This window comes from Stigmatopora argus, chromosome 10 (assembly GCF_051989625.1).
Source record: "Stigmatopora argus isolate UIUO_Sarg chromosome 10, RoL_Sarg_1.0, whole genome shotgun sequence".
Lineage (NCBI taxonomy): Eukaryota > Metazoa > Chordata > Actinopteri > Syngnathiformes > Syngnathidae > Stigmatopora > Stigmatopora argus.
The window spans coordinates 4,600,920-4,617,500 of NC_135396.1; the positions used below are offsets into that span (position 1 = coordinate 4,600,920).

Sequence of the window (16,581 nt, forward strand, 5' to 3'; positions counted from 1 at the left end):
CCCCCCCCCCCCCCCCCCCCCCCACACACTTTTTTTACACACAACCCTCGCTACTGTTATCAAATGTGTGATTTCTAATTAGACCTTGTAACTGAAGTTAAGAGACCATTTCATGCACTTTACTCTTGATAAATAGCCAGTTTGAATGTTTTTTTTAAAGCCTTACTATACTGTCGTTTTTTCTTTAAGAAAAAAGCCTCACTATACTATGTCATTTTTTATTTAAGAAAAAAGCCTTACGATACTATGTCGTTATTTTAAGAAAAAAGCCTTGTCGTTTTTTTTAAGAAAAAAGCCTTACTGTACTATGTGTTTTTTTAAGAAAAAAAGCCTTACTATACTATGTCGTTTTTTTAAAGAAGAAAAGCCTTACTATACTATGTCGTTTTTTTTTAACGAAAAAAGCCTTACTATACTGTCGTTTTTTCTTTAAGAAAAAAGCCTTACTATACTATGTCGTCTTTTCTTTAGGAAAAAAGCCTTACTATACTATGTCGTTTTTTTAAAGAAGAAAAGCCTTACTATACTATGTCGTTTTTTTTTTACGAAAAAAGCCTTACTATACTATGTCGTTTTTTTAAAGAAGAAAAGCCTTACTATACTATGTCGTCTTTTCTTTAGGAAAAAAGCCTTACTATACTATGTCGTGTTTTCTTTAAGAAAAAAGCCTTACTATACTATGTCGTCTTTTCTTTAGGAAAAAAGCCTTACTATACTATGTCGTTTTTTTAAAGAAGAAAAGCCTTACTATACTATGTCGTTTTTTTTTTACGAAAAAAGCCTTACTATACTATGTCGTTTTTTTAAAGAAGAAAAGCCTTACTATACTATGTCGTCTTTTCTTTAGGAAAAAAGCCTTACTATACTATGTCGTGTTTTCTTTAAGAAAAAAGCCTTACTATACTATGTCGTCTTTTCTTTAGGAAAAAAGCCTTACTATACTATGTCGTTTTTTTAAAGAAGAAAAGCCTTACTATACTATGTCGTTTTTTTTTTACGAAAAAAGCCTTACTATACTATGTCGTTTTTTTAAAGAAGAAAAGCCTTACTATACTATGTCGTCTTTTCTTTAGGAAAAAAGCCTTACTATACTATGTCGTTTTTTCTTTAAGAAAAAAGCCTTACTATACTATGTCGTCTTTTCTTTAGGAAAAAAGCCTTACTATACTATGTCGTTTTTTTAAAGAAGAAAAGCCTTACTATACTATGTCGTCTTTTCTTTAGGAAAAAAGCCTTACTATACTATGTCGTTTTTTTAAAGAAGAAAAGCCTTACTATACTATGTCGTTTTTTTTTTTACGAAAAAAGCCTTACTATACTATGTCGTTTTTTTAAAGAAGAAAAGCCTTACTATACTATGTCGTCTTTTCTTTAGGAAAAAAGCCTTACTATACTATGTCGTTTTTTCTTTATGAAAAAAGCCTTACTATACTATGTCGTCTTTTCTTTAGGAAAAAAGCCTTACTATACTATGTCGTTTTTTTAAAGAAGAAAAGCCTTACTATACTATGTCGTTTTTTTTTTACGAAAAAAGCCTTACTATACTATGTCGTTTTTTTAAAGAAGAAAAGCCTTACTATACTATGTCGTTTTTTCTTTAAGAAAAAAGCCTTACTATACTATGTCGTCTTTTCTTTAGGAAAAAAGCCTTACTATACTATGTCGTTTTTTTAAAGAAGAAAAGCCTTACTATACTATGTCGTTTTTTTTTTACGAAAAAAGCCTTACTATACTATGTCGTTTTTTTTTTACGAAAAAAGCCTTACTATACTATGTCGTCTTTTCTTTAGGAAAAAAGCCTTACTATACTATGTCGTTTTTTCTTTAAGAAAAAAGCCTTACTATACTATGTCGTCTTTTCTTTAGGAAAAAAGCCTTACTATACTATGTCGTTTTTTTAAAGAAGAAAAGCCTTACTATACTATGTCGTTTTTTTTTTACGAAAAAAGCCTTACTATACTATGTCGTTTTTTTAAAGAAGAAAAGCCTTACTATACTATGTCGTTTTTTCTTTAAGAAAAAAGCCTTACTATACTATGTCGTCTTTTCTTTAGGAAAAAAGCCTTACTATACTATGTCGTTTTTTTAAAGAAGAAAAGCCTTACTATACTATGTCGTTTTTTTTTAACGAAAAAAGCCTTACTATACTATGTCGTTTTTTTTTACGAAAAAAGCCTTACTATACTATGTCGTTTTTTTTTTTACGAAAAAAGCCTTACTATACTATGTCGTTTTTTTTTTAACGAAAAAAGCCTTACTATACTATGTCGTTTTTTCTTTAAGAAAAAAGCCTTACTATACTATGTCGTCTTTTCTTTAGGAAAAAAGCCTTATTATACTATGTCGTTTTTTTAAAGAAGAAAAGCCTTACTATACTATGTCGTTTTTTTTTAACGATAAAAGCCTTACTATACTATGTCGTTTTTTTAAAGAAGAAAAGCCTTACTATACTATGTCGTTTTTTCTTTAAGAAAAAAGCCTTACTATACTATGTCGTCTTTTCTTTAGGAAAAAAGCCTTACTATACTATGTCGTTTTTTTAAAGAAGAAAAGCCTTACTATACTATGTCGTTTTTTTTTTACGAAAAAAGCCTTACTATACTATGTCGTTTTTTTAAAGAAGAAAAGCCTTACTATACTATGTCGTCTTTTCTTTAGGAAAAAAGCCTTACTATACTATGTCGTTTTTTCTTTAAGAAAAAAGCCTTACTATACTATGTCATTTTTTCGAGTTCATCTTCTTTTCCAATGGTGTTGAGGTAATGAAGAGGATAAATCTGACTTCTGATTTGACCCCACTCATGATTGGAACTTATGTCAAGTTCTGACCACACCTACTCTCTTTTCTTGAGAGTTGTTAATGGATTTGAACCCACTCCTGATTCAAACTTAACCATCTCAAATTCTGAGCAATGTGTTTGCCACTGGACCACAGTGACTTCTGAAATGAAGTGATTGGAAGTTATATTTATCCTTTTCATGACCTCAATAAACAATTAGAGAATTGCAAAGAGTGGAATTGAACTCACTCCTGTCCACCTTAAGTTCTGACCCAATGTCTTTGCCACTGGACCACAACAACAACTAGAATGAAAATAATCAGAAGTCATATTTATCCTCTTCATTACCCCACCGCCATTGGAAAAGAAGATGAGTGCTATGATTGCTGGATTTGAACTCACTCCTGATTTGGACCTGTTCCCAATTCAGATTCTGACCCAATGTCTTTGCCACTGGACCACAACAACAACTAGAAAGGGAACAAATCAGAGGTCATATTTATCCTCTTCATTACCTCAACATCATTGGAAAAGAAGATGCCCTCTCTAAGTGCTGGATTGGAACTCGCTCCTGATTTGAACTTGTTTCCACCAAAGATTCAGATACAGCATTTTTGGACCTATGATGATCACAAGAAGAAATTGTCAAAAGTCATATTTGTCCTCTTCATTACCCCAACTCCATTGGTAAACAAGATGAGAGCTGAACTATAATGTGTTGTTTTTAAGAAAAAAAGCCTTACTATACTATGTCGTTTTTTAAGAAAAAAAGCCTTACTATACTATGTCGTTTTTTAAAAGAAAAAAAGCCTTACTATACTATGTCGTTTGTTAAAAGAAAAAAGCCTTACTATACTATGTCATTTTTAAGAAAAAAAGCCTTACTATACTATGTCGTTTTTTAAAGAAAAAAAGCCTTACTATACTATGTTTTTTTAAAAGAAAAAAAGCCTTACTATACTGTCGTTTTTTAAAGATAAAAGCCTTAGTAGACTATGTCGTTTTTTAAGAAAAAAGACTTTCATTTTATAAATAAAGTCTTGTTATACATTGTCATTTTTTACGAAAAAAAGCCTTACTTTACCACGTCGTTTTTTAAGAAAAAAAGCCTTACTATACTATGTTGTTTTTTAAGAAGAAAAAGCCTTACTATACTATGTTGTTTTTTAAGAAGAAAAAGCCTTACTATACTATGTCGTTTTTTAAGAAAAAAAAGCCTTATTTTACTATGTTGTTCTTTTAAGAAAAAAGCCTTACTTTACTATGTCGTTTTTAAAGAAAAAAAGCCTTACTATACTATGTTGTTTTTTTTTTAAGAAAAAAGCCTTACTATACATGGTCATTTCATGTTCTTTAAAAAAAGACCCTTTATACTATAAAGTTTATAGTATAAAGGGTCTTTTTTAGAACAAGGCCTTACTATAAAGAATCATTTTTAGGGGAAAAAATGTTTTTTTAAGGAAAAAAAGCCTTACAATACATGATTATTTTATAAGAATAAACCCTTACTATAAAGGGTCTTTTTTTAAGAACACGGCCTTACTATAAAGAGTCATTTCTTGGGTAAAAAATGTTTTTTTTTTAAAGGAAAAATAGTCTTACTTTACTAGATCCGATCGGCCGGGGGGGAATCGGGCGATCCGATCGGCCGGGGGGGAAATCGGGCGATCCGATCGGCCGGGGGGAAATCGGGCGATCCGATCGGCCGGGGGGGAAATCGGGCGATCCGATCGGCCGGGGGGAAATCGGGCGATCCGATCGGCCGGGGGGGAAATCGGGCGATCCGATCGGCCGGGGGGAAATCGGGCGATCTGATCGGCCGGGGGGAATCGGGCGATCCGATTGGCCGGAGGGAATTGGGCGATCCGATTGGCCGGGGGTAATCCGATTACTATACTATGTCATTTTTTTAAAACAAAAAAGCCTTACTATACTATGTCGTTTTTTTTAACAAAAAAGCCTCACTATACTATGTCGTTTTTAAGAAAAACTCCTTACTATACTATGTCGTTTTTTTAAGAAAAATTTTGACTATACTATGTCGTTTTTTTAAGAAAAAAGCCTTACTATACTATGTCGTTTTTTTAAGAAAAAAGCCTTACTATACTATGTTGTTTTTTTACATAAAAAAGCCTTACTATACTATGTCGTTTTTAAGAAAAAATCATTACTATACTATGTCATTTTTTAAAGAAAAATTCTGACTATACTATGTCGTTTTTTTAAAGAAAAAAGCCTTACTAAACTGTCTTTTTAAGAAAAAAGCCTTACTATACTATGTTGTTTTTTAAGAAAAAAAGCTTTACTATACTATGTCGTTTTTTTAGGAAAAAAAGGCCTTACTATACTATGTCGTTTTTTAAGAAAAAAAGCCTTACTATACTATGTCGTTTTTAAAAAAAGCCTTACTATACATTGTTGTTTTTGTTAAAAAAAAGCCTTACTATACATGGTCATTTTTTAAAGAAAAAAGCCTTACTATACATGGTTGTTTTTTAAATAAAAAGCCTTACTGTACATGGTCATTTTTAAAGGAAAAAGCACCTTACTATACACAGTCATTTTTTTAAAATAAAAAAGCCTTACTATACATGGTAATTTTTTTTTATTAAAAAAGCCTTACTATACATGGTGTTTCTTTTAAAAAAAAGCCTTACTATACATGGTCTTTTTTAAATAAAAAGCCTTACTGTACATGGTCATTTTTTAAGATTAAAAAGCCTCACTATACATGGTCATTTTTTTACGGAAAAAAAGGACATGGTCAATTTTTTAAGAATAAGGCCTTACTATAAAGCGTTCCTTTTTTTAAGGAAAAAAAGCCTTACTACACGTTCATTTTTTTAAGAATAAGGACTTACTATAATGCGTCATTTTAAAGGGGAAAAAAGCCTTAATATACATGGTCGTTTTTTAAAGAAAAAGCCTTAATATATATACATGGTCGTTTTTTTAAAGAAAAAAGCCTTAATATACATGGTCATTTTAACCAGTTATATAGTCAGCCGCAACTGCAAGTGAAATAATAACCAACTTTTTTCAGTTAAATTCTTTTGACCCTAGTCACTAAAGCACAACCTTTTCCCAGCCTTTCTTAAAATGTCATCTCCACTGAATTCTCAAAGAGGCAATTTGGCCTGAAATCCTCGCGACCTGCCAGCCAACTGTACTGTAATTAAAAACCAGCCAAATATTCCATTGGATTTTTGCTCCCCCGCACCCACAATTACAAGAAACTATAAATCTTATTGAAAACAGCACTCGGCGGAGTCATTACAAGTCGCTTAAAAAAAAAAGAAGTGATTCATTCCGAGGCAAGCGGCAAATAAATTCAGTTTTTGGCGAAAAAAGAACGTCTTTGTTCACACAGAGTTTTTCTATTCTTTACCGGGAAACAGGAGTGAACCTCGCCATTAAGCCCACCAGGGCCTCAAAAATGTCTACACAAAAATGCTTACATTTGACCACTGTGCATTATATGGTAGAAGATACTTAAATGTAACATTTGTACACACTCAAAACAATATTTTTGTTGTTGTGATGTGAGGGTTTTCTAAAATTAGGCTTGAAAACGCCGCCCTCGCAACTCTCCAGAAAAGCCATTCATCAATTACACGCCCCGCTGAAGCGCCACACACCACACAACTCTTTAATGAGAAAGCTAATATTTATAATTCGCTCTCATGAATATCATCCAGCCGCATGTGGTTTTGACTCCAAGCGCCCTGACTCGAGCGGACCCTTCGCTTTAGAATTCGATACCCGCAGCTAGCTATTTGCACATTATTACCCGAGCAAAAACAAAACAAAACAAACAATGTCGCGCCTTTGTTTGTTGATTGGAATCGCACGCCGCCGAGGTTCATTTGGGACGCTCGCAATCTGGTTCAAGCTTGCCGGCGAGGGACACCGAGAGATCGTGGGGGAGAGTTAGCGTGACGCTCGACGCCAGGTTTGCTTTGTTTCCGCGCTGGCGAGCCCTCGGCGGGTTTCAAACGTTCATTCCGCAGAGGTTACGCCAGGCGGATGAAAGACGCGCGAAAATAAGCGTCACAGCCAGATAAAAGGGTGGCGACAAACAAAGGAAGTGGGAAACTGGAACGGCGCCACTGGAAACCTCACAGGTGCGTCGGATCTAGTTGCAGTAATACCTAGCCATTTGCGGATTCCCTACATCGCCGCTTAGATTCGGTGCATATAGACGAAGAGTTTGAGTCCAAGAACAATAATACGAACATGAAATTGGGGAAAAAATAGCCAGGTTACAATTGGATAGTATGTTTACTGTCGACATTTGGTACTGGGGCGCCTACCAGTGAGGATTTAAGAGGAGGCGCAAAGTTGGGTACAGGTTTTCCCGTGTGTGGTCGATTGGTCGCCAGTCTTTTGGTCGCCCCGACCACGACAACGGGCGACCAAAAGACCGGCGACCAAAAGACCGACGACCAAAAGACCGGCGACAAAACAAGGTAAAACAACACAGTCTACGCATCAATAAAAGCCAACAATGGCCATGAGCAGTTTCACTGAGCCGGAGTGTATAAGAATTTGTATGTACATGAGTTGTCCCCTTCGGAAGGGACGTCAGTCAGGGTCTTAACAAGTTCTCCAACAAAAAACAATAAAAGTCCGGGAAATTTGGAGCTTTTCTTTAGCCAAATAATTACTAGGGCATTGAGTATGAGTAAATAGTAATTTGCAGTTTGTATTTAGGGAATTTGAGCAAAGATTTAAATGGTAATTATCAATAACCTTCCGGGCGACCAAAAGACCGGCGACCAAAAGACCAGCGACCAAAAGACCAGCGACCAATCGACCGTGTATCGGTTTTCCGTCCAAGCGATAACGATGCATTTGCGGTCTTAAAATTGTAATCGAGTAATTTCAGTCAGAGGGTGCTTGTTTCACATGAAACCTGATTGGTTACAACTGTCCGCGCTGGATCTATTGCGCCTACCGCGGCCCTTTGTGGCATCGTTTGGAAGACGGAATGCCGCCATGGGACAAATGAGAATGAGCGCCATGGCATTTTCTGAGGATGAATCTTAATGAAATGACTAGCGCCAAGCAAATATGTTGACATTTGTTGGCCTTGACGGGAAATGTCTGGCATGAGGATGGATTTCCATAGCCTCAAAATTTGCACACACTTACGTTACTTCAATCCAGTCAAACTTGACCAAAAAGACGCCATTTAACTTGGTCTTGGAATTCGAATGAAACGAGGCAAGTCTTGGATTTACTGGTTTCAAAGATAGCGAAACTAAAAGCGGAATATATAAAAAGCAAATCATCGGCAGGCTGCCGAGACATCAGGTGAGTTCCTCATAGGTGAACGCGAGGCGGAAAGAGTGTGCTGCGCTAGCGCTGATTAGCCTGACTGACAGAATAGGAAGGGATTAGCGGTAAATTATACTTCTGAGCAGCGAGCGTCCAAATTGAAATTCCACTCGAGCTTCAGGTAACGTATTAGAACCTGGCTTATGTATTTGCAGGCACTAAGCTTTCAAGAGGTGTTCCCATTTAGCCCGACCGCAGACCGCCGCCGCCGCCGCTATTCGGGGCTGTCAATCAATAAAAGACTCCATTGACAAATCGGCGTGGAGACCGAGAAAAGTCAGGCCTTGCGAGAAAGAGAAAACTAAGCACGGTTAAGTTAACCTAACATTTAAAAGCGTTCGAAGGTATGATTTATTTTGATTTAACGTCATAGTAACACGCCATTTTGGGTTGGTGTCAATCTCGATCTGGCAACCGATTCACGGAGAACCCTGCTTACTTCCTGTTATTGGCTTGGGTAGGCTCCAGCACCCCCTTTTGAGGTTGAGCGGCTTTGATAACGAACGACTATCCACTCTTCAAATAGTTCTGGATTTATTTGCTAATCCATTAGTTGTCGAATAGTCAAATAGAATTGACAACATGGCGAATTTTGACTGTCGTCCAATCAAAATGGTTCAGATGTCTTGGTCAAGGTAAAATATTTATGAGTTGACTCTTAGATTACATCTTGGAGTATTTCCTAAATTAGATCTGAAGCGAAAAATCGAAAAGTAGCACACTAAAAGTCACTTTTAAATGTGCCTAGTAGAAATAAAGTACGAGCCCTCATCGGTTTATTACACAGCATAACTTAATTAGCTGCTCTTTATCTGGTGTCATATTTTTTTTCCCACGGATATTTTATCCCTTGAATTAATCATGAATAAAAATGTATTTATGCAGCGCTTACTTTTGATGAACTGATGAATCATTTAGCTCGCAAAACTGTCAGCTGTCCAAAGTTGGATGGTGATTATTAATGAGGGATGTTCGAGAGCCGTAAACAAAATAAATGCAACGATTTGAACCAGAACGCAAAACTGTTGGGTGGCGAACTACTCAAAGACTGCATGCTTTATCAAATGACCCAGAATTAATTGACATTTTCAAAGTTAACCCTAAAATTGTATGATTTAGGAGTGTATCAAAATGGTCAGAAAAGGAAAAAGGCCTTTAAGGTTGAATACAAGAATATTCAAGAATTTGTGTGCAAAGTTGACCATGTACAGTAGAGCTAAATATTTTGGGAAATTCGCCTACAACTCAATGTTCCCTCTAAGCTGCGTGCATGCGCAATTGCGCACTACTCTCGTCTTCTCTGCACACAGTAAATCATATGGAGCGCACAAAATAAAATCCCAATTTTTATATTTTATTTTTTTAGCTGTGAGGCCGATGTGCGAACCCCGGGCCGCCCATTCATAGATATTAATCATTACATTTTATTATTACTAAATCATTTATGTGTAGTAGACATACAGCTGCTTATGGCAGGTGTGATACTGGTGTGTGCCCATAGCGAGCAATGATGATGTTGCTCACACCGGTACTCAGTGTGCTCAGGGAGGTTGTCTTTCTGCCCAGACAAACAAAAAATTAGAGGGAACATTGCTACAACTATAAAGTTAGTTTGAATAATGTACAAGTCGGAAGAGTAGAAAAATGTCCGGAAAAGGAAAAAATACATTGAGAATTGTGGGGAATTGCGATTTGCTTAAGTCAAAAAACTAAAATGGCAATTTTATATGAGAAGATATCTTACTCCCCGCATGGAAATCTACACTAAGCCTTCCGATTCCAACCGACCTAATCTCAAAACATCCTCTCTACATCCCAGAAGGTGAAGCAAAAAAAATGAAAACCAGCCCCCCAGACTCTTTTGTTTCCTCCCAATCAGGTTGTTCGGTCTCTCTCCCTCTCCCACCGAGCGTCGCTGTTGCAGCGTGGCCTACATCTCCCCCCCCCACCCCCTTGTTTATTTTCACGGGGAGGCGGAGTGAGTGATGGAACGTGGCTCTTTTTCATTTCCCCGCATCCTCTTCCTTTAGCCGGTCGCCCCCGAAACAAGGTAGCTCTGCCTAATTGCTCAAACGCGGCCCGTCCTCATTAGACTCTTGACCTTGGCTGCGTGCGATAAGAGGAGGTCGACGTGGATTAGAAGTCGGCAGCCACTGCTACCCCCAGCCTTCACCTTTCTACCCCCCCTCTTATTGCCAGTCAATTCCCCTTTAAATGAAACATTTGAATTGTTACCTCATTTAACCCAATCCAAAATCTTAGTCACCGCTAGGTCTTATTAAAAAAATGGTGTCCATTACGGCCTCGCATTTCTGAGATCGAGGGTTGAATCCCAGCTGCCCTCCGTCCGTCCTGTGTGGGTTTTCTACGGGTACCAAAAACATGCATGCTAGGCTAGCTGTTTGAACACTCTAAATTGCCTAATGTTAGCTATGAGCGTGTGTGGTTGTCGGTTTCCTATTTGCCCTGCGATTGGCTGGTCACCAATTCAGGGTGTCCACTGCCTGTTGCCCATTGTTGGCTGGGATAGGCTCCAGCACCCCCCGCGACCCTGAGTATACAGGGTAAGGAAAATAAATGAATGAAATGTCTTGATTGTAGCCGTTTGCTGTTAAATACCTTGAATTTGCATACTTTTTTTGAGTGCCCAAACACACCTTAATCTGACCTATCTTCCCTCTTCCTAATAATGCAATCAATCTATCCCCTCCCCACGTGATGTCCTTTTGGTAAGGGTCCCTCCCAGTTCAAATGGGTCGGGCGTCTAGTCGTGATTTTACAGTTTAACATTTAAGACTCCACTTTGGAGTTTAAGACCCTCCCGTTAATCTAAGCCCAAATTTTGCACTCTGAGCAAGTGTGATACATTTCTGGGAAAGATCCAACCTGAATGGTCGCCGTTATCCCTCGCCGCCGGACTCCGTCTCCATCACACCTATTCGACTGCCACCTCATCTCGTCACCCGCAGCGGTTTGGGAGGGGAAGGGAGGGAGGGGAAGGCTGCGGCAAAGATGAGAAAGGATGATCAACAACAACAAAAATGGGGAAAAAAATAAAATAAAAATGGTACGGTCCCATACATACATACATAGAAAACTCGAGATTTCCCAGATCCCATCGCGTGATCGGAAACCACATTATTGTCAGAGGATCGGAATCAGGTAATAAAAAGATCAGGGTTTTGAAGTGTATTTTAGTTTTTCAGTATTAACTCTTTGGTTGCCATTGGCATTGATGCGGACCCCTCCCAGTCCAAATGGAGTGGACGTCAATGGCAGTGAAATGTGATCACTCAGTGGTAGCCTGTGCAATTGAAATGGATTGGATGTCTATAACTGTCAATGGCAGTGAAAGAGTTGAGGGCTAAAGACAACAAAATAATCCTGATGTATTAAGCCCCCCAAAAAAATTAAGTACCGTATTTTCACGACTATAAGGCGCACTTAAGTCTTAATTTTTCTCCTAAATAGACGGGGTGCCTTATAATCCAGTGTGCTTTATATATGGAAAACAATTTTAAATGTGTCATTCATTGAGGGTGCGCCTTATAATGCGGTGCGCCTTATAGTCGTAAAAATACGGTACTATATATTTACACCGAGTGGTTAGCGCGTCGGCCTCACAGCTCTGGGGTCCTGGGTTCAAATCCAGGTCACGTCCACCTGTGTGGAGTTGGCATGTTCTCCCCGGGCCTGCGTGGGTTTCCTCCGGGTGCTCCGGTTTCCTCCCACATTCCGAAAACATGCATGGTAGGCTAATTGGACACTTTAAATTGCCCCTAGGTATGAGTGTGAATGTTTGTCCTTTGTCTCCTTGTGCTCTGCGATTGGCTGGCCACAAATTCAGGGTGTCCCCCGCCTCTGGCTCCAGCACCCCCCGCGACCCTGATGAGGATAAAGCGGTTCAGAAAATGAGATGAGATGAGATATTTACACTGGCAAAAAAAGTGCATAAGAGGTCAATTTGAAAGATAAACACTTCTGACAAAGGAAAACAACTAACAAGCTAAATGCTACTATACAATGGTACACACACTTCTTTAGAAACGACCAGTTAAAAATAGATGAAAAAAAATTGTGAGAAGAATCGTGATTAGGCGACACAAAAATAAGTGATTTGCCAGACTGCCTTGTCCTACAGAATTGGATTCTAACTTTGGAAGACAGTCGTTTTGCACAAGAAGACATTTCTCCTACTGGTGGCTAGCGAGTGCCTTGGGCTTTACGATAAACAAAGGCTAAGGAAAATTCACTTCTGAAGACTGCAGCTGCCGAGGGACGCGGCGAGAAAAAAACACCTTTGCTCACGCACGTACGACGACGAGGAGAGAGAACGGACGCTTGGCGATTTCATCAAAAGTGCGTTTAAAAATCTGTCCCGCTCGTCCGCCGGGACGCCCGCCGACGTTCCTGCCAGATTGTTCTTTGAGTAGCAGTCCAAAGTCCTCCGCACGACTGAAACAGAATTAAACAAAACAACCCCCCCCCCAAAAATCCCACTGTGCGTATTGGATCTTAAATTGCTTTGTTAAAAGCAAGATCGTGCGGGTGTACATTTACATTCGCTTTTATGCATTTTTGTCTCCTCTTTGTTTTTCAACTGACATGCCATGGTGCCGCAAAAAATAAAAAAATAAACAGTAAACAGTTTCAATAAACAAAGAGAAGCTGGACTTATTGCCGTAAACGAACAGGGAATTAAAAAGACAGATTTATTTGGGTAAATAAAATCTGAAAAAGCCCTCAACGACAAACAACCAAGCAAATAAAATAAAAAAAAAGAATTATTGGCCGCAATGAGTTTCAGACCTCGAGGGGATTTTTCTTTTTGGGCCGCGAATGAAGGAACTGATTATTTTCAAACACTTCTGCATTCGTGCTTTTCATTTTTTGAATTGGCGTCTATGTTTTGGCATATTTTTTCTTTTCACCTGTGACTTGTCAGTCGTGTGCGGTCGATTGGTCGCCTGTTGTCGCGGTCAGGGCGACCAAAAGACCGGCGACCAAAAGACCGATGACCAAAAGACTGGCGACAAAAGAAGGTAAAACAACACTGTCTACGCATCAATAAAAGCCAACAATGGCCATGAGCAGTTTCACTGAGCTGATGTTTGAGTGTATAAGACAGGGGTAGGGAACCTATGGCTCGGGAGCCTTATGTGGCTCTTTCCATGGGTGCATATGGCTCTCTACTAACCTGAGAGGTAAAATATGGAAATCACTGGTGATAGAGATGAGTCCTGAATGCACTAATAGGAGCGTCACTGTGGCGTTGACAGTACCTCTACCACCACTTAAATCATAATTTGGTGTTTCATTACTCTTCTGCATGCATGATGTCATTGACAATGATTTATTAGAAACAGTATAACAATGTTGTCAAAAGAATTTAGACTTTTTGTACTTTAAAAGTGGTGAAATGACAAAAAAAATCCACATATTTTCATGTATTTTTACTTTTCTATTCTGAGAATGGCTCTCAAGAAATAACATTAGAAAATATGATTTTTTTATGGCTCTCTCCGTCAAAAAGGTTCCCGACCCTTGGTATAAGAGTTTGCATGTACATGTGTTGTCCCTTTAAGAAGCTTCGCCCGTCAGGGTCTTAACAAGTTCTCCAACAAAAAAACAATAAAAGTCCAGGAAATTTGGAGCTTTTCTTTAGCCTAATAATTAATAGGGCATTAAGTATGAATAAATGGTAATTCGGAGTTTGTATTTAGGGAATTTGAGCAACGATTTAAATGGTAATTATCAATAACCTTCCGGGCGACCAATCGACCGTGTACCCTTGTCAGTACGACACTGATTTTAAGAAATGTTACAAATATAAATGAGGCCAAAAGTCAGCAAGGTGCCTTTTTATCCACCGGTCCAGTCTTTTGATTACAGATGGACCACATAGTGTATTACACTCCCTTTGCGGTTTTTGTGTGGTTCCCCTCCACTTCACTCCCACTTACTATTTGGCACTGCTCTAAATTGTTTCTGTCAGCTTAGATAAACGCACCCCGGGGTTGGCTCAACTCGGCCACATAAACGCGCAGTCTCTGTTGTGGCTTAGCGGTGACTGATCGCGTTTCAGGACCGGTGACGGCGAGCGACGCCCAATCCGTTTCGACTGGGAACGTTCATTCGCGGTCAAAAAAAGCTTGGACGCCTAGCGCCGTCAATGGTAGTGAATATATTTTACTAGCTTAGACTTTAAGTCTTCCATCCCGGGCGGCGATAATAGACCGCGGGAAACGGCGGCCGGCGCTTTTAAAGGCGGCTTTGTGAATACTCAACCATTCACATCATGAATATAGACAGCTAATATGGGGCCAGGTTTATAGACGACCCCCCCCGAGAGGACGCAAAGCTTCGGGGAGTCGAACATCGTTGCTGTGATATATTCCGTGTACGGCGCAAATGACAGCTGACGCGTAATATGGCACTGCAGTCGTATATTTTGCACACTGAAGAAAGTTTTGTAAATCATCGTGTGCTGGGTCCAAAGAAGATATTAAAAGTTTTGGGAAATTTCGGAGCCTTCTTTCTAGCACAAAAATGGCGAGACTGTATAGAAGTAGATTTAATGAATATTTAGTTATGTACGTGACTATTTTTTTAGTGAAAACAGCTACATTGAAAGGGGATGAGAGAGGTCGTTTTGATTAGCATGGCAATACTTTCTGTTGTTTTCCGATTTTTTATTTTTTCCGAATTATTTCTGGAATACGCGATGAATAAAGTTATCGCATTGAAAGGGGATGAGAGAGGTCGTTTTGATTAGCATGGCAATACTTTGTTATATTTTCCGATTTTTTAGTTTTTTCCGAATTATTTCCCGAATACGGGATGAATAAAGTTATCCAATCAAATCCAATAACTGTCATTTTATTTTTAACCATTATATTCTATGCATTATTTTTTCAGGAACTCATTCACTGCCAGCCTTTTGCAGAACAGCGAGCTCTCATTGGCCAGTGTTTTTTGCATAATTTTGTAATGTTATTGAAGGACTACTTTAAATAATATTGGGGAAATCTTGCGTCGAAATACAGCCAGGTTCAGTTCACCCAAATATTTTATGTATATGCATAACACTGTGTGTTGTGGTTGGGGTCTAGGGGAAAGCGCCATTATTTTTTACAGTAGTGGAAATGCTTCCCCCAAGCAAGTAGTAGCCTTCAACTCCGGAGCGTGACAATACAAGAGGAGCGTTAATCCGAGCCGGCATGAAGCCGGGCGGCGCAAATTGAACGTTACACCTTCTGATGTACGAGCGCCGTGTCCGAAGTGACGTTAATAAAGCAGAACGGCGCCGGGGATGTGTATCGATAATCAGATCCCGCGCGACACTGTATCGCGTCGGGGGTTATGGTGGGATATTGATTAGAGTCCGCGGAGGCTCCATGAGGATAAATGTCGACTTGTGGAGCGTGACGCCCGAGTGCTGCATTGTTTAGTGGGGAAAAAACGGCCATTTTGAACTTTCTGCAGGATTGAACGCATCGCCAGCCATTGACGGCGCAAGACGTCCAAGGAATCGAACGGTACTCGGTCGTTTGGTCACCGGTCTTTTGGTCGCCAGTCTTTTGGTCGCCCGGAAGGTTATTGATAATTACCATTTAAATCATTGCTCAAATTCCCTAAATACAAACTGCAAATTATTATTTAGTCATATTTAATGCCCTATTAATTATTAGGCTAAAGAAAAGCTCCAAATTAGCCGTACTTTTATTGTTTTTTGTTGGAGAACTTGTTAAGACCCTGACTGACGTACCTTCTTAAAGGGACAATGCATGTAAATACAAACTCTTATACACTCACACGTCGACTCAGTGAAACTGCTATGGCCATTGTTGGCTTTTATTGGTGCGTAGACCGTGTTGTTTTACCTTGTTTTGTCGCCGGTCTTTTGGTCGCCCATGAACATGACTACATCACAACAAAGTACAGTATAATCATTTTTTTTCTATTTAGTATTCAATGCTATTTCTTCATATTTGTTTTTGTTAGTGCACGAAAAGTGGAGAGTATTGTAATGAGAATGAAATAATTGTAGAGAGGGTTTTAAAAGTCCAAATAATATTAAATAGACACCATAAAAACACCTATCTTCGGTGATGAATGCATTGAATTGTATGATGCAAATTACAACAAGCATCAACGGTAAAAAAATAAGTAAATAAAAAAGAAAGGGGAAAAAAAACCAAGTAGTCATTAGGTACCAATATTCACTGGTCTGATCGCCCCCCCCCCCCAATTAAATATAGCATATTGAGACTCCATTTTTATAGCAATTTCCATTAAATTCCTCAATATAGTCGAGTCTCACGGTGATTCCACACAAGCATCATGAGAACACGTTGGTTTAACGGGCATATTCTCTTGGGCGTTTGTTTCATTTCCATTTTTATAAGCAAGTGGTAGCTCTGGTCCGTGTAATAATGGTGTTTACTGGGCACAAAAGAAA

The 16,581-nt window shown here is 38.7% G+C and overlaps 1 protein-coding gene across 5 annotated transcripts in view; it reads right to left on the reverse strand.

Moving 5' to 3' along the window:
* The window catches only part of LOC144083843 (uncharacterized), a 63,542-nt gene that overhangs the window by 5,982 nt on the left and 40,979 nt on the right, over positions 1–16,581 (reverse strand). For 4 of the 5 annotated variants that reach the window (XM_077611968.1, XM_077611965.1, XM_077611969.1 and 1 more), the window contains 2 exons: positions 11,007–11,121; positions 3,296–3,400 (listed from right to left, as the gene is read on the reverse strand). The gene's annotated coding sequence lies outside the window, so the exon portion shown is untranslated. The remainder of the gene's footprint in view (positions 1–3,295; positions 3,401–11,006; positions 11,122–16,581) is intronic. The other variant, XM_077611967.1, reaches the window with a different exon arrangement.